This window comes from Alexandromys fortis, unplaced genomic scaffold (genome assembly GCF_014885135.2).
Source record: "Alexandromys fortis isolate MF-2015 unplaced genomic scaffold, M_Fortis_MF-2015_v1.1 scaffold_41, whole genome shotgun sequence".
In the NCBI taxonomy this organism is placed as follows: domain Eukaryota; kingdom Metazoa; phylum Chordata; class Mammalia; order Rodentia; family Cricetidae; genus Alexandromys; species Alexandromys fortis.
The window spans coordinates 5,513,886-5,535,347 of record NW_026067923.1 but is presented as its reverse complement, the minus strand read 5'-3'; the positions used below and the strand labels follow the sequence as shown (position 1 = coordinate 5,535,347).

Sequence of the window (21,462 nt, the reverse complement as noted above, 5' to 3'; positions counted from 1 at the left end):
CGGCCGCCTGCTAGCTTATGCCCGAAATAACAACACACAAACTGTATTCATTTAAACGCTGCTTGGCCTTTCTATCTAGCCTCTTCTCGGCTAACTATCGCACCTGGACTAGCCCATTTCTAGTAATGTGTGTAAGCACCCCAAGGTGCGCTTACCGGGAAGATTCTAGCCTCCGTCCATCCTGAGTGGGAGCTGCCTGGGAGAGCAGAGCCTGGCGTCTCTGCACCAGAGAGCAGAGCTGTCGGCTCTCTCCGGGAGCAGAGCAGAGTCTGAGCTCACTTCCTCTTCCTCCCAGCATCCTATTCTGTTTACTCCTCCCACCTATGTTTTAACCTATCAGGGCCAGCCAAGCAGTTTCTTTATTGCTTAACCAATGAACTCAACAAATTGATATATGACACTCCCACATCACAACTGAAGTCCTGCTTTTGCTTCCTGCCATGCTACAGGTTGAACCCAAGGGTCTGCACATGGTAGACAAGGACTCTATCACTGAGTTATAACCCCGACTTGAAGTCACAACATAGTCTAAAGGATTATTAAATACCAAGTAGTGGTATTCTTCAGACTGTCTTGAGTAAAACTGGAGAGAGTCCACAATGTTAAGGTTTACTGGGCATACGGGACTAAATCAATGAAGGTTTACTGAAGGTCATGATCCGTACCGAAGGTGCAGATTAGTAAGACAATAATTGAGACTGTGTGAGTGGATAAACACCCGGAAACGATTCATGCGAAGGCACCTGGAGAGAGCCTAAGGCTGGACTCTGATTAATGTCTGTGATCAAAGTGCAAGGGAAACAATAGATGGCAGAGGACAGGATAAAAGAGGGTCAGAGCCAGAGAAGAATTACAGTACAATGTCAGGGACACGGACAATCACAGTGTCTAAGGGACTGGAGAAATTTACAGCACGGCAGCAGAAAAAGTCACTGTTTTAAACTCTAAACATCTATTCTTATGGCTCACAGTTGTCTCTTACACATATTTTTAAAATAAGGTATTATAAATGAATATAAACATCCTTATTTTTAAATTATTAAACATTAAAAAGTTAAAGCAAAAACAATGACAGTAAATTACTATTTTTAACATTCAAAGACTAAAAAGAATTGAAAAATTCAATCTTTTGTCCTTTGATTACAATAACTAAACAGGATAGTGAAAGCACAGTTCTTCCAGCTTACTACTCATCTCTTTCATCCAAAGATTCCAACAGACTACACGAATGATGCACATACACCATCTTCACTGTCACCTTCATGGAACTGCACAGAGTTAAGATTCCAACAGACTACACGAATGATGCACATACACCATCTTTACTGTCTGTCACCTCCATGGAACTGCACAGTTAAGATTCCAACAGACTACACGAATGATGCACATACACCATCTTCACTGTCACCTCCATGGAACTGCACAGCTTTAATTTGGTTCTATAAAACTTCAAGATACAGCACCTGAAATCCTAAATCAACTCCTGAACTGATCTTACATGGCAAGCTTTCCCCATAGAGCACAAGCTTACAATTAATTATAAACTCCTGAAAACAGAGGACCACAACTGGAATGCTAAGACCTTTAACTACAGTAGAGGGAGTGGGCGCCACGATAATCACTAAGGTCTGCTGACAATTACAAAACTCATTTTGGTTTGCCACAGAGACAAACAAAATTTCTGTTCATTATAACTTTACTGGAATATGATGTCATAACACATAACCATACTGAAACAATCTGCTGATTTTTCTGACCAAAATATTAATTGCACACTAAAGATCCCTTGGGGCCTCTTCCTTTGGGCCATCAAATATGGCTTTATGTATGTGTATAGGCATGCATTTTGATACATATGTATATATAAACCATACCATATAAATATCAGAGGGAAAATTAAGTATATTGCATTTTTTACATAAAAAGTAAAATATTCTAGTAGTAACAACAGGAAATACCAAGACCTGATGCCTGACTTGTTTCATTCCAGTCCCCTTCCTCCTCTGGCTTAACAACGATTCTTAGTAATATACCCCACATGGTTTGAATATCTTACACATCACATTGCCTCAGAGCAGCATGACAATTAAGATTAGCCAGAGCACTCTGATTAATGGCATCCAGACTGCACTACAAGAGAGATGACAAAGAATGCTTCATCAAACAGAATCCTCTGTGTAGAGGTCCTTGCCTCTAAAGACGTATTTCTTTTGGTAAAGAAACACTCAAAGTTTATTAACTTTCAAAAGTGGTATGGTCTACTTAGTGACATTCCTTCTCCTGTTTGTATTTTTTCAAACAGTAAGCTCAAGTTTGATAATGAACATTCAATATATGATGCATTTATTTCAACAAATTAGAATATATGTAACTAAGCAGTAAGAAGTCTGTGCTTAAAGCTTAGATTCCCACACTGTTGACTACTGTTAAGAGATGAACCATGAAAAACCCCACTGTGCAAGAATTAAATGGGCTCTTCCCACCCACAGCCTCCACAGTGTGGCTCTGCTTTTTTCATCAGAGCTATTTCCTGTCCTAATTAAAATCTACACTCCATGAGCTGGGGAGATGGCTCAGTAGTTAAGAGCACTGGCTGCTCTTCTAGAGGACTGGGGTTCAATTCCCAGCATGCACAGGGCAGCTCACAACTCTCGGCAACTCTAGTTACAGGGCATCTAACACCCTCATATAGACATGCACTCAGACAAAAACAACAAAGACACATGAAATACACATAAAAAATTAAAAAACAGTTTTTAAAAAAAATCTATACTCCAATCCTGGTCTTCTAAACCAGTCTCTGAAGTAGAAGTCCCTGAGTTGCCTTGATGACTTCGTCCACTGTCTCGGAGCCAATGTTCTAGGTTATCCTTGCACAAAACAGTCTTGGCCAGCATGCAACTGCATCAAATGAGGGGATATAAGCACTCCTTACTGCACAGATCCTGTGGATCTGTTTAATCCTTACAATAGCCGGTGTCACAGGAAAGGTCCTGAAGCTCACTTTGAGAGGTAACAACTTTGTTGAGAGTCAAATTCAAGTCTAACTTTAGAGGTTCAAGAAAATCTTGAAGAATTCCTTAAGGCAAACAAGATGGCCCAGTGGGTAAAGGTGCTTGCGACCAAGCCTGAAGACTTAGCTCATTCCATAGCACTTGAGTGCTGAAAGGGAGAAAAACTTCTGATTCACTTGTGTTATAGCATGAGCTCCTGTCACACTCACACGCATGCACAACAAACAAACAGATAATTAAAGAAACAGAGCGCCTAAAACTCTACCTTATTATCTTCTAGCTCTGGCCATTTTTGTTTAATTCAACCATCTCCTTAGTGGCCAGAAAAGCTAATGCAAGGGTTCTAAATGAACGAACACCAAGAGATGCAGTCACAAATAGCATTCCAGAGTGACTTCTGGAGCTTCCACAGCATGAACTTCAAACAGACAATCAAATGGTGCAACGTGAAAATGATGGGAGTCGGAGCCAAGCTGTTGACTACCTAGACTGTACAAAAGCCACTTACAAGGCTTCTTTTCCATGCCTCATTGCTCCCTACTTGGTGTGTATGTAGTGTGTGTGTGTGTGTGGGGGGGGGGATAAACACAAAACACTGTAAATTAAAAAGCTTCCCTTTCCTTAGATACACAAGAAATCTTCAGATCTGCCCTCTCTGTAAGACACATGAGGCAATACAACAATTAAAAAAGGATACCTGAGTCCTGTCGATTCATACTTTACATCCTAAAACAGTTTTAAGCAAAGGCAAACCACCTTTCACGTGGGTTACTATAGCAATCTTCTGCACCATATAATCTTGCTGTCCTCCCTAAAGTGACTTCATTCAAAGCCTTCTTTCTCAACTCCTTTATGCTATCTTTCTGAACAACAAAAACCCCATCTGTCCTCCCTATTTTCCAGCATCTCACGTTGCTAGATATCATTTTTACAAGGCGAGAAAGATACATTCCAAACAACATTAGGACTTAAAAATTGAAAAATAATTACCTCATTTCATTTGACAATGTTACTCATAAATTTCAATACAGCTTGGGCATTCCTATCTTCTCTACAGGTTTATGTCTAAAGCACATTAAAGTGTTATCTTCTGATCTGACTGGGAGAGGCTTGGGTTCTGTTTATTTATAATTCAGACTGAAAGCAGAATGTGACTTAGCCCAGAATTCTATCTCAGTTTACTACTTATCTGTAAAATATTTGCAGAACCCATGATTTAAAAATTCTAAAGGCCAAAACTCAGAATTCAAATGACATTTGATTATTTTACTCTTTGAACACTTCTGGCAGCTCTAACCCAAATTCTCTCCCTTGGAACAGAAAAATAACAAGTCTTATCACAAGGCTGTAAAGTAGTCTTGGCACAGTTTCAAACTTGCACATATATAAAATGTCTAGATAGTTCTTTCTTGACATCTATAAAATTTGAAAATATGTCTTTTATGGGGTCTGAGTTTTAATTTTTAAGAAATTCAAATATTAAGACTGATTTGAAAAGATCCACAAGCAAGCCGAAAAGCAGTTTTAAAAGAGGCATGAGGACACTGCTCCTGTTCTGTCTGTGGGACTCCCCTAGTTATGTCTGGGTGCCTAGGAGCAAGCACAAAGGACATAAAAGGAATTCTGGGACAGCGTATTTCAAAGCGGTGAATTAAATGGCACAGCAGCAATCACAGGTTCACGTCTTTGGCTGCACTGAAGGTAAATGGAAATCTGAGAGTGTAAGATATGAGACTGAGAAGACAGCAGTCACCCTGTGCCACGGCGATGCCTCCAGAGAGGACTGTGCAGGGCAAAGGGTGCTCCTCTCAGAGGCCTGCTGCTCTGCACACACCACTGGCACCCTCCCTAAGCCACATCTACATAAACCATCACGACCACTAACATTTGGGTCATCCATGCGCTCGCAAACTCCGTTCATTTGGAGACGAAGAGAAGAGGAACAGAGATGGTAACTAACTTAATGTGAGTCTCAGGACCACTTAATGGGAGTCTCAGGACCACTTAATGGGAGCTGGCATCCGGGCCCAGCCAGTCTCACTGGGAGCGATGTCCAACCTCTGATCTAACTGCACAAGCATGAGCCGTAAACTTTGAAGCCATGCTACATGTGAATATAAACACCACCAAGTCTAGCTAGACTTAGGAGATCTGGCAGATTCAGGATATCTCTCGGAGCTAATGTCACGTGAAAGACACCAGTTATCAAAGGGGAACATTCTATGTTGAAAGTTGACTGAGAAGTTCCCCCACCTCCCAGTTTCTCCTCATCTCTTAGTCCACCTCTCTGAAATCTGAGCTTATAAACTGTAACTTGCCCCCTTTCCATAGTTCAGTTGTAGTGGCCTCGATTCCCAAAGAACACTAATAGCAGTGACTTGTTCCTCACTAACTGGGATACGGCTGCTGTATCTCTAGTAAACACAACACTGGCTACCGGGCTAGATGAAAAGGGACGGAGGATGAAGAGAAAGAAAGTAAGAATCTGAACAGCTACACATCTATAGGGTATATATTCTACAATATCAAGAAAGTACCAGTCATTTACAGAGTCAAGAACAGAACATAAAGGAAGAGCCCCGTGTGCAGCATCGGTGTGGACAGTACTGACTTCATCTTTCACCTCTCAGCAGAGTCAGCTTTACTACCCACTGCCTAGTAACCAAACAACTTTGCATGCCTAGAAGAAACCAAGCATTGTGGTTCTGTTTACTGATACTGATACTGTAGGCAGGACTTTCCACTAACACCCATAAGTAACAGTCACTAAAGGCACATCTCTTGCCTTCTACACTAGCACTGCAGAATCAGCCGCCATGGTAATTTTCAGTGCCTTAAAACAATCTGTTCTGTGTTTTACAAAGACTCAGTAAAACTTCTTGGAAAACCCATCTAGGTGAACTGCTTTTCTACAGGATAGTGGGGGATACTAAGTGACTACCTGTCCAGTTAGTTTTCTAGAAATTTGACAGAAATCCAAATCTTTATCTTCTTGCAAGGTAGGTCTGGTAAATTTCTCTCTCTCTACAAAACCACCCCGTTCATCCAGGTTCTAAGGTTATTTTTTACCATGAGTTAATGTAGTCCTAAAGTTTTTGAGAACTTTACTTCTTTACAGCTGAAGTATCCATATGCCACTAGCAACCCATATTCTGCCTATACATACTTAAAATCAGTATTTGTTCCCCTGTAATAGGTCTTAGTAAAAATAAAATGTATTTCAAGGATCTTTCCCATCTTTTTTATGTAGTCATCTTTTATTTCCACACTTCTTTTCCATTCTTGTTTGTTACTCCTTTTCTAAGTTCTTGTGCTGGACACTCGATTTTTATGGTATCATTTCCAACATAAATGTAAGACTCATGAATTTGTCTTCCCATATGCTTTTTATTGTTCAAACTACAGTGTGCTCAAGAGGAAATACACTACAGTGTTCTCTGGTGGGAGAGCCTTGTAGAGACTCACCAGGTATCTAGGACACCCTGGGGAGCCCTGTAGAGACTCACCAGGTATCTAGACACCCTGGTATCCTTGTAGAGTCTCACCAGGTATCTAGACACCCTGTGGAGCCTTGTAGAGACTCACCAGGTATCTAGACACCCTGGGGGGCCTTGGGAAGCATCTGTGCTCTTTCTGAGTCACCTGTTTAATCTACTAGAGCTCTTAGTTTGAGTATAATAAAAATTACTGCACATTTTAGGAAACATAATTGAAAAATGTTTCTCAAATACCTTATAAACTGGAAAATAAATACTAATAGAGAAAAGCTTTTGAGATTTAGAGTTGGATAAACTGGATTCCTCTACTACATGGATGACCCAGGGAAAGAAGCCTTAGGTCAAGACTAATCAAAAGTAAGACTGACTTTGATTGCATCACTTTCCCAATTTTATGCAAGTGATAATCTAGGTGGAAATCACTTCAGTTTTCATGTAATAGCATAGCTGTACATTTATTTAGGGATAGCTTTTCAAATGCAGAAATAAGTGTACATCTACTGTATACCTTAAAATCTTTTATAAAATGTTTTAAAGAAATACAATCTTAAGATTTTACCATATATTTACTAAATATGACCTGTTCAAAAATCTAAGATACCTATGAGTAATAAGTATACCAAGATACAGCTCATGAGTTATACGAATTCCTCCAATATTCAATTCCATCTCTGGTTAATGCTTCTCTGAAGATTTTCCTTGTGCATTACTAGTATAGAAAAATCTCTCAAGTCCTTTGCAGTAACAAAACACTTATGAAACTATTTCTAGAAAATAGCTTAAATGCTTCTGTTTCCCCACAATGTTAACCTCATAAATATTTGTTTTGAGTTTTAAAATTTTCATGTGAGGGAAGTATAAAAATATAATCAGATTATATTTTAAAGGGTTTTTTTTTATCTTTTCATGGATAAATTGCCTCAGTGACGGCTAGAATACAGGAAGAAAGTCGTGTCGCCTCTAAAGCTTACATGAGCTCCAGAAACTGCTTTGTTACAATGTCCAACCCAGACATCTCCTCCAGTGTTTTTGCTGATCAAAATTTACTATCAACTTTGGATGTTTGCCCATGGCAAATACTCCCCAAAGAAACACAGAGACATTACATCAGCGGTGTAACAACAGGATCAATGTGCTTTGATGGCGAGCCGAGTGGTAATTAGACTTATTGCACACTCGCAGTATTTTGTCTCTTTCATTGAAATCTAAGTGAATCTAAGTTGTACATCTGCATATAGTTTAATGATAACAATAACTTGTAAGTTAATAGCTATTCATTGGAATATAAAATATTTACTTGGCGTTTTCCCAGCTAATTGTTTTTACAGCTTGAATTCACTTTTGCATTAGCTGTATTCATAAAAAAGTTAACATGAAGCAAATATTTTCATACTAAATTCCATTTTCCCACTGTTGCCCAATATTTAATCTTGAGCTATACTTCTATAAGAAAATGTTAGCTCTAACACATTATAAAAGTTATAATTAAAATGCATATGCCCAGGAACAGGTATATTTAATCAACTGTTTTATAAAACACATTTTATCTTCTCATCTGCAATAAAATTAGCCCAATGGGTAATTACTTTGCTTCATATTCTCACAAGCATTAGAAGTAAATGTAGACTTTAATAGCAACTGTAGGGATTTTAACGTGGCTTTTGAGAGCCAGGCCTGGTAATGCATGCCTTTAATCCCAGCTGGAGAGAGAGGCAGGGGGGCATCTCTGAGTTCAGGCCAGCCAGGTATATATATATATAAATTTTTGTCTCAAAAACCAAACAGAAAAACTAAATATAGAAGTACAATTTACAATGTATTAGCTGGAATTGCATCCCAGAGGTTGGCTGTCAGATTTTAGCAATGCAAAGATTGTCAGATCAACGACAGTAATCACCCTCAGAGCTTCCAAATTTCTACAGCTGCTGGTTTAGGGCTTTTTACTGCCATCCATATTAGTGTACTGAAATCTCCTTTAGAGTACATTTTCTTGGTGTGGGAGATGCTGCCTGGGATGATCAGGCCTCACAGGATACTCCAGTCAGAACTTGATCATAATTCTAAATTTTCTTTAGGTCCCCATAAGATTAACAGCACCCCCAACCAGCCAGAAGTAGCCTGGAATACTACACTCACATTTCCAAAAAATGGACTATGGCTATTTTCCTTTGTTTAAAAAAAAGAAAAAAAGAGGGGGAAGTGGTATAGGAGAATTGTCTGTATTCTGTCAATCATGTTTTAAATAAATGCTGACTAGCCAGGCAGGAAGTATAAGTGGGTCAATCAGACAAAAAGTAGAGGCAGGGCCTTGAGAACAGGAGAATTCTGGGAAGTAGGAAGTTCCCTTGGCAGTCCTGCCCAGACCACCAAAGAAGCAGGATGTGACCTGATCCTGCTGAAAAAGGTACTGAGCCATGTGGCTAACATAGATAAGAATAATGGGTTAATATAAGCTACAAGAGCTAATATGAAGCCTGAGCTAATGGGCCAATCAGTTTATAATCTTATGGAGATCTCTGTGTGGTTTTCTTTGTAGGCTTACCGGCTGTGGGAACTGGGCAGGACATAAACCCCAATAAGCAGGCCTTCATGTTACATTTTCTGATTCAGGTATTTGTTTTCAAACAAATGCAATGAAGATATGCATAGCTATTTGGATCTTACATACAAGATGTAAAAAGAGCCGGGCGGTGGTGGCGCACACCTTTAATCCCAACACTCCAGAGGCAGAGGCAGAGGCAGGCGGATCTCTGGGAGTTCGAGACCAGGAAAAAAAAATGTAAAAAGAAACTTCCTGTAACAGGTGAAGAACTGGAACCTTTCAAAACTCTCCTTTACAGCCCCACTTTTAATTAGTACCCTAGCTAATGTTCTAAACTTATAATATTCAAACATCACAAATTAAAATACTTTCTACAAAAATGCTCCGCAGAGTATCACAGGACTAATTTTCCTATATTACACAGATAATCAAGGCATGCTTTCCTATTAATCAAACCCTGAGCTCAACATCACCAACTCCTCTTTATTTCTGCCATGTGTCCCGAAGCAAAGCACAGCACCAAGGAAGTGAGACACCACTAGGAAAAATGCACGCTGATATCCAGTCTGGCAGGAGAGAGTCCCCACAGGAGGGCTGGAGGAAGACTTAGAGCCTTGAAAGCTGATGATTTATACCTCTGATTACCATGAGTTATTCTTACTCACAGTAGGGGTAAGACTGGGTGTGTCACACTCTTATCTACACACAAAATAGCTTTTTAGGATATTCTGACTAAGTCTCTCACGATATCTTAATATTGCCAGAAGGGTATTTACATGAGTTGGCACAGTAAGAGGAAAGCACGGGAGAGATTGGCTAGCCTGTTCAGCCCTGCAGCAGCGGGTGACGCACACAGAACACCAAAGGCTCTCATTCCTTCCTTCTAGGCAGCTACCCCACTGGCCTGCTGAGATACACCACAGTGTTTCCATGATGCTTCAGCCTTCCTGTGCTTTGTTATGAGCCACTAGCTCCAAGAAGAACCAGGGACCACGGCACTGCACAACACTATCTGTTTAAAAAGATCCAGGAAAAGATGCAACCCTAGAGGCAAGAACCCCAGCCTTCCGTTTTACACGTGGGGCAACATGCCCGATGAATCTGAGGAGCAGGAAGTAGGAGTGTGGTTGAGTGGGGTCAGGGAAGTGATAGATGCAGTTAAGGAAGGCAGAGGAGGACCAGAGCCAGACTTAGGTAAGGCAGGATGTTTGCCCTCTGCCTGCCTCCAGCGTTGCTCACACTCCAAGGAAAACAGTTTCAGAGCTCTGCAGGGAACAAGGGTCAGTCAACAATGTCAGTACACTGAAACACCAGGCAGTGGGAGATGTGCACAGACGAACTCAGAGGTGCCATTTCACAGAGTAGACACCACCACATACATCTCCAGATATGTTTAATGAAGACACCTCAAAAGGTTTGCAGTCTCTTTTCTATGTCATAAGAGCATTTATTTACATGTTTGGAGTTATGTTCTACATAAACTGTTCAGTGACCTGTCAATCATAGTGTAGCAGTCCTTCAATTCGTTTATCTTTGAAGAGATGTATCTTGAAGAGAGAACATGAGAATGTCAATAAATCATAAAGAAATAAAGAGGTAAGTCAGTCAAGGCTTTTGGTAACTGAAGCCAAGAAAAAGCCTGGGAAATTAATGGGTAATAAGCTCCCAGGAAACTCAAGCTGAGGAAAAGCAGAAAGCCAGAATGAGAATAATACCTAAGATAATTAAATATACAGCCCCAGAGCTGCTGCCTAAGAACCGAAGTCTCACCTGAAATAAAGAGAAAAGCTAAATGCTGATGCTGCTTATTTTCACTACAGCAAGAGAAAAAACAAGAAAGAAAGAAAGAAAGAAAGAAAGAAAGAAAGAAAGAAAGAAAGAAAGAAAAAAGAAAGAAGAGAAAAGGAAAGAAAAAGAGGATAAAGCAAGCTGACAGCAGCAGGTATGTTGGTAAGATCAGCTCTAGAACTGCTTAAATAGAGACAGAAACCAACATGACAGACTGATTCAGACTTAGGCAGGATTAGAAGGAAAAATAATTTACTTTTGTTTTAAAGTGGACTGAGTAAACAACTAACAAGTCCAACGCTATCAAAATGTCTGTATTGATTTGGAGAAAGCCCTCCATGTGTTCTTAAAAAAACAGGATGCCAGCGAAACTAGTAAGTCCTTCGGGTCCAGAGAGTATAAGGTTCCTTCAGTACATGAGAAAGAGATGCAGAGCTCTGGAAACCTGAGATGTGTGTGGGAGTGCAGAACAGTCTCAAACAAATCTCACTTATTACTGTTTCTGGTTTTCTCCTTTATAAATCACTCAAGAGAACAAAAGGAAGGTTTACAAATAATCTTATTTACACCAGAAGAAACTCCTGTGAGGCCTTTGGAGAGTCAGGACTCTGAGAGCGCCCTCCAGAACAGTGATCGAGAGTGACAGGAGCGTGGCCACTGCGATCCCTCAGGAAGCCCAATCACCCCAGTTATGCGCAAGGAATTCCAGCCAGAAACCAAACACTTGAGAGCTGATGAACTCGTGATAATGTCAAGTGGATGAAGGGCTATACTCCTAATCCTCTTTGTCACTGCTCTCTTGTTCTATCAAAATGCAATGCTAGTAAAATCAAATCAGCATATCCTTTCACTTCTCAAATTCAAGCAGGCCAGGACACTCTTGAAAACCTTGTATGACACACCACGTAACTCTTCAATTAAGGAGAAAGTTGAAATGACTACGTGCTATTCCAAGGTGATATTTTAGGAAAGATGCAAGAAGAGTGACTTCTGCTCACACAAGGAAAGCGGAGTCGTACTCGCTGAAGCCCAGTGTCTGGCAGCTAGCAGGATGCTAGCTTAGAAGAAGCCCAATAAACATGTTAAATGAGAGAGCAACAGCTGACATTAACTAAGTGGTTTACTAGACCCAGCACTGGGGTTCAGTAACTCACTTAATATTTCCAACAGCTCTCAGCAGTAAATGCTATTACTGCTTCCGTTTTCACTTGCAGAAACTAAAATAGACGCCGGGTATCTTGGCAAATCGAAGCTAGCTTTCAAATGAAGGCACACCACCTCCACAGCCTTGCTGATCACCTTGAGATGAGTGGATGGACAATGGCAAGAGTGGAAAGTAGACTCACAGCAGCCATGTTCTCAGCTAGAGCAACACAAATCAGGTAGGTCTTAGAGAATGGTTGACTCAAAGGAAGAGAAGCATGTGGGACCTTGCAGAGGAGGAAGGGGTCAACATGCATCTTCTAAACCCTGACTGTGATCTCTGAAACTTGCTTTCAACCTGCTTGCACCCAGGAGGCAGATGAGAAGATTTAAAAACAGTGGTAGACATGGAAGGGGGAAGAGTCCAGCACTCAATGCTGAACCACTGGCAGCTGATGGATTCTGGGAGACAGGAAATCACTGTCTTAAGTGGAGTTCTCACTGTTGAGCCTGCCAGGTCCCAATGCAAGGTCACACAGACTGCCCTGGTTAAACTCAGCAGGTTACAAACAAAACAATCAGACGAGAGAAATGTGAGAGAGATTTGTGGAGAAGAGAGAGTGGAGTAGTAGGGATACAGGAAAAGGTGGAGCCAAAAAAGATCACTATGCATTACAAACACATGTGAAAACTACATTTTATATATAGTTATAAAACTATATGTTATAAAAAAAATAAATGAATAACTATTTAAACAAACCTACAGTCTGGCAATCCGAGGCCGAGGTATGGGTCAGACTGCAAAAGGACCTGAACTAAACCTCTAAATACACATTTAAAAAAAGAAGAAGAAGAAAAAAAAAAAGCTGCCAGGCAGTGGTGGTGCACACCTTTAATCCCAGAACTTGGGAGGCAGTGGCAGGTGGGTCTCTGAGTTCACACAAGGAACCAGAGTGTAGACCAGAGTGAGTTCCAGAACACACAATGGTGTCCTTTGGTTTCCAAGTGCATAAATGCACATGAGCTTCTAAGTACAAACAAATACACACACACACACACACACCACTGCAAATCAGTCAGAAAGTTATTAAATGAGCAGAAAATAAGAAAAGATTTAAATTCAGTTCACCAAGGAAACACAAATGACTTTACATGTATAAAATGTTCAACCTTATTTATAATTAAAGAAATATATGTAAATCAAAATACCAAAGGTATCGTTTTCATCTAACTCTGCTGAAAAGCTCCAAGCATTCAAAAAGCCTCATCCTCAGTCTGGAGTGATGTGGTGACTGCAACCACTCTCTTAGAAACCGACGTGTTCCTCTCAGACTTCAGTTTTGCTGGAAACCTGCAGTGAGTCTGAAATGCAACTCAAGAGACTCAAACTGTAACTCAAGAGGACTACTCCACTCTCTCTTCTCCACAAATCTCTCTCATTTCTCTTGTCTGATTGCTTTGTTTGTAACCTGCTGAGTTTAACCAGGGCAGTCTGTGTGACCTTGCATTTGGAGCTGTCCACTGGGACCTGGCAGGCTCAACAGTGAGAACTCCAGAATCCATCAGCTGCCAGTGGTTCCATGATCAAAGCCTTACATAAACTTCACTCCTAGTCACATCTCTGACTCCACTTACTCCACCCCAGTCCCGCTGCCCCTTCTGTTGCCCAGGCTCAGCAGCCTGCACCACTGATCTCTGGCTTCTCTCTAAGTTTATTCTAAAGTTGTAATACTATTCCCTACTTTACTCTGTCTTCCCACAGCTGACACCACTGTAGCTAGCTTTTTTCACTTTCTAATCTACTGTAAAATACATCTGTATCCTCTAATTGCCTAATTAGTATGCTAAATGAAAGTACTACACATACACACCACCACCAACAACAACAACATTGTTATAGCAAACATGAAACAACTGAATGTCCAGAAATACAAGTTGGGTTAAATAAATCACGGAGTACTCAATCACACAGTGGGATATTAACAGGACTTAAGTAAAGGGAGCAGAAATTGCTTCTAGTCTGATCAAGTTAAACTCTTGACTGAAAAAAAAAAAAAAACTCTCCTACAGAACACTATAAACTCTGAACAGAATACAAAAACAAACTTGTTTCAAGTCCCTAAAGAGTGAAAAACATAGTCTGGGGACAGTCTGGAACACTGACAAAACATGAAGGGGGGAATCCTAGACGAGACCCAGACAGAGAGCCCACATTCTACGTGCAAAACCCTGCCCAATCTCTAGCTGACCCATGCGCTCCACAAGCATGGGTGAGACGCAGAACAACTCAGCTGAGACACTGAAATGTGAGCTCTTGTCCAGGCAGAAGAAAAAGAGCCTTGTTTGTAGGCTGTGGACAACTGAAGTGCCTGTCTAAATAATTTTTTTTTTAATCTCTCACAAGTCTCAAATTTTGGAGCACTTCCTATTTCCAGCTTTTGGGTGGCGGATGCTCCACCTACACCAACTGCTCTGTCTTCAGAGTGAATGGCCTTGCTGCTTGGGACAGGAAGCACGTGTGGGCTGGAGAGATGGAGTCGCAGGTAAAGCAGCTGGCACCGAGCCTGAGACCTGAATTCAACCCCAGGACCCACTGGTGGAGAGAAGCAGTGATCCCACAGCTCTGACACGCACATGCGCGCACACACACACGCTGTTGTGTATGCACTCACACAAAAGCCCACCAAACAAATAAGTGCAAATTTTCTTTCAAAGGAAAGGAAACAGGATTTTAAAGCATGTTTTCTAATTAACTGGACCAATTAAACCCATTAAGTATAGTTACTACTTGGGTCATTTGAAATAGTCTTTTGAAAAAGACAGTCCACCAGATTAACTTCAACTGCACTGAAATTTTAGATAGAACTGAACAATAAAGTTCTAGATTTTGTGTTTTCCAAGGTATTCTTGAGTATCAGTATCTCATTCCAGTTTACTTATTTTTAGGAAATCTTCTCTAGGGGACAGGAAGATAGTTCTGTGGGTCACGGCACTTCACACCAAGTCCAATGACCTGAGCTCAATCCCCAAAAACTACACAGTAAAAGGAGAGGACCAACTCCTGTGAGTTGTCCCCTGATCTCTACATGTGTTATGTGGTTTGTGTGTACCCACACTTTTACAAATAAATAAATCTAATTTCAAAAGTAAACTTCTAACATTGCTGACCAAACTGAAGAAGATTGACTATTTCTGAAAGAAAAGAAAAATGCTTATACAGCCAATTCTGTAAGAAAATGCTACAATGTATTTTAACTATATGGAAATTGGTATCAAATATAACAATTTTTCCATAAGAATGAGGAACACACAAAATTATTCAAATTTTCTGTTTCTTCTGCCAAGAAGTATTTCTCAAATCCAAGCTCTTCTTAACATAATACACAACATCACATACTATTTACCAGTCAGCAAGAAAAAGGCAGAAAATTAAACACATCTACCAGAAAATAACAAAATACAGAATCATCAGGAATAAATGCAAGGTAAAATTATTAAAAGACAATGATTATTTGAAGTCTTGGCTCTGAATAAAACAGCTCTTTATCTCTCATAAACTCATCAAATAACCCTAAATCAGACCACTCACTAAGATAAACCAGGGGCCACCAAACTTCCTGAGAAGACCCGCAGAGCAAACACTTTCAGCTCTGCAAGCCAAATGGCCTGGGTATACCTCTTCACCACTGCTGGAGAGCTGAGGATGCCCATGGGTGGGGCTGTGGGCCATGACATTTGACGAATGGGAGCTGCCATCGCTAGTTCATATGACTCCAACACATCACAAAACACGACTCTTTTATTTTAAAATGCTGATCCTTAAACCACGGGGTGATGGGAGAAATGGGCAGGGCTTGGTTTGTCTGCAGCAGCAGCTTGCCAACCCCAGGCTGGAAATGTGGTTAATGGAGCCCTCACCAAGGATTCTCTCAACACAGGATCTACGCTTCTCCTTTCTACTGGGCCACATTTCCTACACAATAAACTCTAAAACACCACCACCTGCCAAAATAATATCTGAACTAATGCTTAATGCTAAAATAGTATATCCTTAAAATTAAAAAATGGAAGGTAGCCGGGCGGTGGCGCATACCTTTAATCCCAGCACAGGAGGCAGAGGCACACGGATCTCTGTAAGTTGAAGGTCAGCCTGACAGAGCTAGTTCCAGGACAGGCACCAAAGCTACAGAGAAACCCTGTCTTGAAAGGTCAAAGAGAAAAAAGAAAAAAAGAAATAAAGAGGAGGCAATAGAAAGGCAGTGTTACACATTTCACATCATAAATGTCACACAGAATTCAACTCCACACAATTTGCTTACTCAAGTTATTAGTTACTCTTACGCCAAACTTGGAACTCCATTAACCTTGTATGATTTAGTATTACAATGTGGCCACAAAAGAATCCTGGCATTTTCCTAGTTAATCATGGTTCGCATGGCTGTGAGTCCAGCCTTTAACAGCTGAGCCATCTCTCCAGCCCTCATGTTCTATATGGTAATACCAAAACATTAAGACTGCCAAAGGACAGAACCAAGAAGACTATGTTCTACTTGTGATGTATCTTTCATTAGTTGTAGCTTATCTTTTCTGATATTTTAACAAAATTCATTATGAAAAAACTTGCAAATAAAAATTACTATACACCAAAATAAACACAAAGTCTATACATAATCTCAAATGAACTTCTGTGCGGTCAGAATAGCCATTATGAATCTTACTTTTAAGTAGAAGTTAAGCAAATCATGGAAGTCACCATTTCCTCAAGTCTGCTCTATGTCATCATCTATGTCCATTAACATAACACGATCCATGCCCTACTGAGTCTGAGAAATAAATACATTATATACATGCCTAGATTTATCATGCATGCAAATTTAAGTTCTGAGACATCCTGCAGCAAGAAACATTACTTTAATAATGTCCAAAATTACACACTTTATTTCGGTGCAAAGCTTACTAACATACAAAAAAAGCTCAAAATCTTTAAAACAAAGTTTGAAATTTCTTTTAATCTCTAATACAGATTAGATAAGCATCTCGTCAGGAATATAGGGAAATTCTAATAAACGTTCAGATAAGCACTCTTCCAGGAAGACAGAATCAGGTTTTATTCAGTGCCTACCACAATGCCTGAACCAGTGAACTGCTTTGTTTTGTTTTTGTTTCTATTCTCTCACAAAACTTCACAACTGATGCAGCCATAACCTCAGGAACACTTCTGTTGCTTCTCTACACAAATACAGCCATGTCTCTTCCTACATAAGCATTCACTTCTCCTACCCACTCCCAAATGCTCGGAAGAGAGTAGCTAACTTCTGCAGGATAGTCCTAGGACTATCTAGCCACTTCCGCCCCACTCCAGCAGCCTGCTTTAGCAACAGGCAGTTAACACAGGTGATACTACGCAACATTTGGGGGCAGGTGGTACAATGTCAGGGTGGGATGCAGTAGAATGCAATCTGAAAGAGGTTGTCACAAAAAGCAGGTCTGAAATGGTTACATTCGGTCATACGAGAAAGCAAAAATCTCTAAAATGGGAGTGTTGCCGACTGTTGGGGGCACTACTCACTCAGATATATGAGCCTATGGAGAGTATTCTCATTCAAACCACCACAGGAGCCTTCCCCACTGGCACCTTTACTGGAATTAGTTTAAAAGAACTAAATGACCATGTATAAAGGCTCTTTTCTTACCTCCAGATCTCAGAAATCAGCAAGCTCTCTCAAAGGGCCGAAATAAACATCTGTAGCTTCGCAGGGAATACAGTCCCTGCCATAACTATTCACCTCTACCAGAGCAGCACCAAAGCCGCAGACAGTACCCAAACCAGTGGCTATTGCTGTGCTCCAACAAAACAAACACGCACTAAAACATCAACAGCACCTAGCTTCATGTGCTGATCTTTCTTCCTTTAATATTTTTCCAGGGGGCTGGAGAGGTGGCTCAGAGATTGAGAGCACTGCCTGCTCTTCCAGAGGTCCTGAGTTCAGTTCCCAGCAACCCCATGGTGGCTCACAACCATCAATAATGACATCTGGTGGCATACATGCAGACAGAACACTGTATACATAATAAATAAATAAATCTTTAAAAAAATATTTTTCCAGCTACTTAAAAATGGAAAAACTAGTACCTGCTGGCCAGCTAAAGTGCCCCACTCACCAGATTCTGTTTCCCAAGGCCCATCCCACAGCCCTGCTCTCCCACTTCACCACCACCCCACCTCACACCTGCTGGGTCCTGCCCCCCACCCTGGTGGACTCCTACTGCTCAGGTGTAGGCCACACCAGTCAGAAGACCAGTTACTGCAACAAAGGCCAAGCTAACCCCTGAAGGCCAGCTCCCAACTTTGACAGAGACTCCCTACTAGATCAGAGGTCACGACAGCCACCAGTAATGCAGGCCACAAAAACTAGACCAAAGAGGAAACAGAAACCAAGGAACAAAACACCCAGCCAACAAAGGCAAACTCAGAAATCAGGGCCTAGACCTAATCATCCCAAACCCAGATGGCTCAACACCAATATAGGAGCACAACCAAAAACAGTCAGGAAAATATGGTACCACCAAGAGCCAGCTAGCCTACAACAGCAAGACCTGAACATTCCAGTGCAGTTGAAGAACAAGAAAATGACCTTATAAATAACTCTGTGAAGATGACTGAGGTCCTTAAAGAGGATATTTAAATCTCCCTTAAAGAAATCAAGGAAGCCGGGCGGTGGTGGCGCACACTAGACACCAACAAATGAGGTACAAATCTACACATAGAATTCTCAACAGAAGCATCTCAAATGGCTGAGAAAAACAGAAATGTTCAATATCTTTAGCCATCAGAGAAATACAAATCAAAACAACTCTGAGATTCCAGCTTCCTCCTGTCCACATGGCTAAGATGAAAAGCACAAGAGACAGCTCATGCTGGAGAGGATGCGGGTAAGGAGAACACTCCTCCACTGCTGGTGGGAATGAAAACCTGAAGTCACTTTGGAAATCAGTATGGCAGTTTCTTGAAAAATTGAAAATCTATCTACCTCAAGACCTAGCTATACCACTTCTGGGCATATACCCAAAATATGTTCAATCATACCACAAGGACATGTGCTCAACTATATTCATAGCAGCTTTGTCATAGCCAGAACCTGGAAACAACCTAGCTGTCCCTCAACTGAAGAAGAATAAAGAACAAAGAAAACATTTGTAGAATGGAGTATTACTCAACTGTTAAAAACAATGGCATCATGAAATTTGCAGGCAAATGGATGGAACTTGAAAAGATCATTCTGAGTGAGGTAACCCTGACCCAGAAAGAAAAACATGATATGTACTCACTTATAATCAGATATTAACTGTAAGGTAAAGGATAACCATGCTACAATCCAAACACCCAGACAGTAGGTGACAAGGAGGGCTCAACGGGAGGAAGAGGAGCTTCAATCTCCCTGGGAAGGGGAAGTAGAACAGACATCAGTGGCGGACAGGAGGAGAAATCCGGATGGGGGGTGGGAGTGGGACCAGGAGGCATCAGTTCAGGGGAGGATGGAGAGAGAGTACTGAGAGAGACAACTGGAATAAGGGTCATCTCTGGGAAGAGCTAGAAACCTAGTGTACTGGAAACTCTCAGGAATCTGTGAGGGTGACTCTAGCTAAAACTCCTAGCCATGAGGTATATGGAGTCTGAACCAGCCATCTTCTGTAATGAAGAAGACTTCCAGTGGAGGGATAGGGACACCAAACCAGTCACAAAACCTTCGACTTACAATTTGCCCTATCTACAAGACGAGCTGGGGTAAAGGTGACACAGAAATTGCGGGAGTGGCCAACTAACGACTGGCCAAACTTGAGACCCAACCATGAGAAGGACCTTACCCCTGAGGGCCAGGACCCAAAGGCAGGGTATCCCAGAGTCCTAGGATAGAACCAAACATGACTGGCAAAAAAAAAAAAAAAAAAAAAAAAAAAAAAAAAAAAAAAAAAAAAAAAAAAAAAAAAAAAAAAAAAAAGTCAATAAAATGATTCCTAATGACATTCTGCTGTACTCACAGATAGGTGGCTAGCCCAACAGCCATCAGAGAGATCAGAGAGGTTCACCCAGCAACTGATGCAGACAGATGCAAAGAGCCACAGTCAAACATTAGGCAGAGCTAAGGGAATCCTGTAGAAGGGGAGGAAGGATTGCAGGAACCAGAGGGGTCAAGGACATCACACAAAAACCCACAGAATCAACTAACCTGGGCTCATGGGGCTCACAGGGACTGAACTGACAACGAGGGAGCCTGTGTGGGACTGACCTAGGCCCTCTGCCGGTACATTACAGGTGTGTGACTTGGTCTTCATGTGAGACTCCCAACAGTGGGAGGAGGAGCTGTCTCTGGCTCTGCTGCTGCTTCTGGGACTCTTTCCTTCTACTCTTTCCAGCCTTAAGAGGAGAGGAGGTGCCTAGTTCCACTGAGACTTGAAATGCTGATGTGGGAGGCATAGCCGACTGATACACAAGGGAGACCTGCCCTTTTCTGAGCAGAAACAGAGGAAGAGGAGTGGATGGGGGGCTGGGAGGAGAGGAGAGAGGGAAAACTGTGGTCGGGATATAAAAACAATCAATCAATAAATGAAAAAACTTCCTAATTAGCAGGCCACACAGAAACAAGCAAACACAACTGGGACCATGGTCTACGATATGGCAACCTCTGTTCTTTTCTGTTCTACTGATCTATAACTCTGTCAATATTCCACTGTCCACTGATTTGATCATATAGGGGATTGGGGGAGGGGGTCTCTTGAAACCTGGGTTGGCCTCAGGTACACTATGAAGCTAAGGGTGACCTTGAACTTCTGATCCTCCTGTATTCCCTCCACTTCTCAAGTGCACAGGTCAGATTTATGTGGTGCTGGCAATTGGATCCAGGGTGTTAGTATTCTAGGCAAACACTCAACCAACTAAACTATATCCCCAGACCTTAAAATAGGTTTTTGCAAGCCATAAAATCAGGCAGTGTAAGCTCTCAAACTGTTCTTTTCAAAACTGCCTTGTTTACTCCAGCTTTTTGTATGTCTGTATAAACGCCAGTGTTATGAAATAGACAGCTAGGGTTTCACTGAAAATGTACTTCATCTTCATGTTAACATTTGGAGGAGTGATTACCTAACAAATGAAGAGTCGTCCTTAATAGAAGCGATTGTGTTATAGCTTTCAACAACAGGTTGTGCACACATTTTGTTCATTTTAGTTCTAAATACAATGTTTTATGCGATTGCAACTGCCCAGTTGCTCAGGACCAACCAGAACGACCACTGAGTTTCAGTGTGGTGGCTGTATCCTGTGACCTCATGAAACTCCCTTATCAGCTCTTGGTTTTCATGCCTTAGAACTTTCTACACAAAGAATCAGTGTTTAAGATAAAAAAGAGCTATGCTTCTTTTCTAACATTTCTCACCAATTATTTCTTACTGCATGTACCAGAGTCCAAGTACAATAGAAATT

The 21,462-nt window shown here is 41.2% G+C and overlaps 1 protein-coding gene across 3 annotated transcripts in view; it reads right to left on the bottom strand.

Moving 5' to 3' along the window:
* Positions 1-21,462, bottom strand: part of Stau2 (staufen double-stranded RNA binding protein 2) — a 262,426-nt gene that overhangs the window by 196,380 nt on the left and 44,584 nt on the right. Inside the window, exon 1 of one of the 3 annotated variants that reach the window (XM_050142108.1) lies at positions 156-233. The exons of the other annotated variants lie outside the window; for them this stretch is intronic. The gene's annotated coding sequence lies outside the window, so the exon portion shown is untranslated. Of the gene's footprint in view, positions 1-155; positions 234-21,462 lie in introns of those variants that run through there. 3 annotated transcript variants of the gene reach the window in all.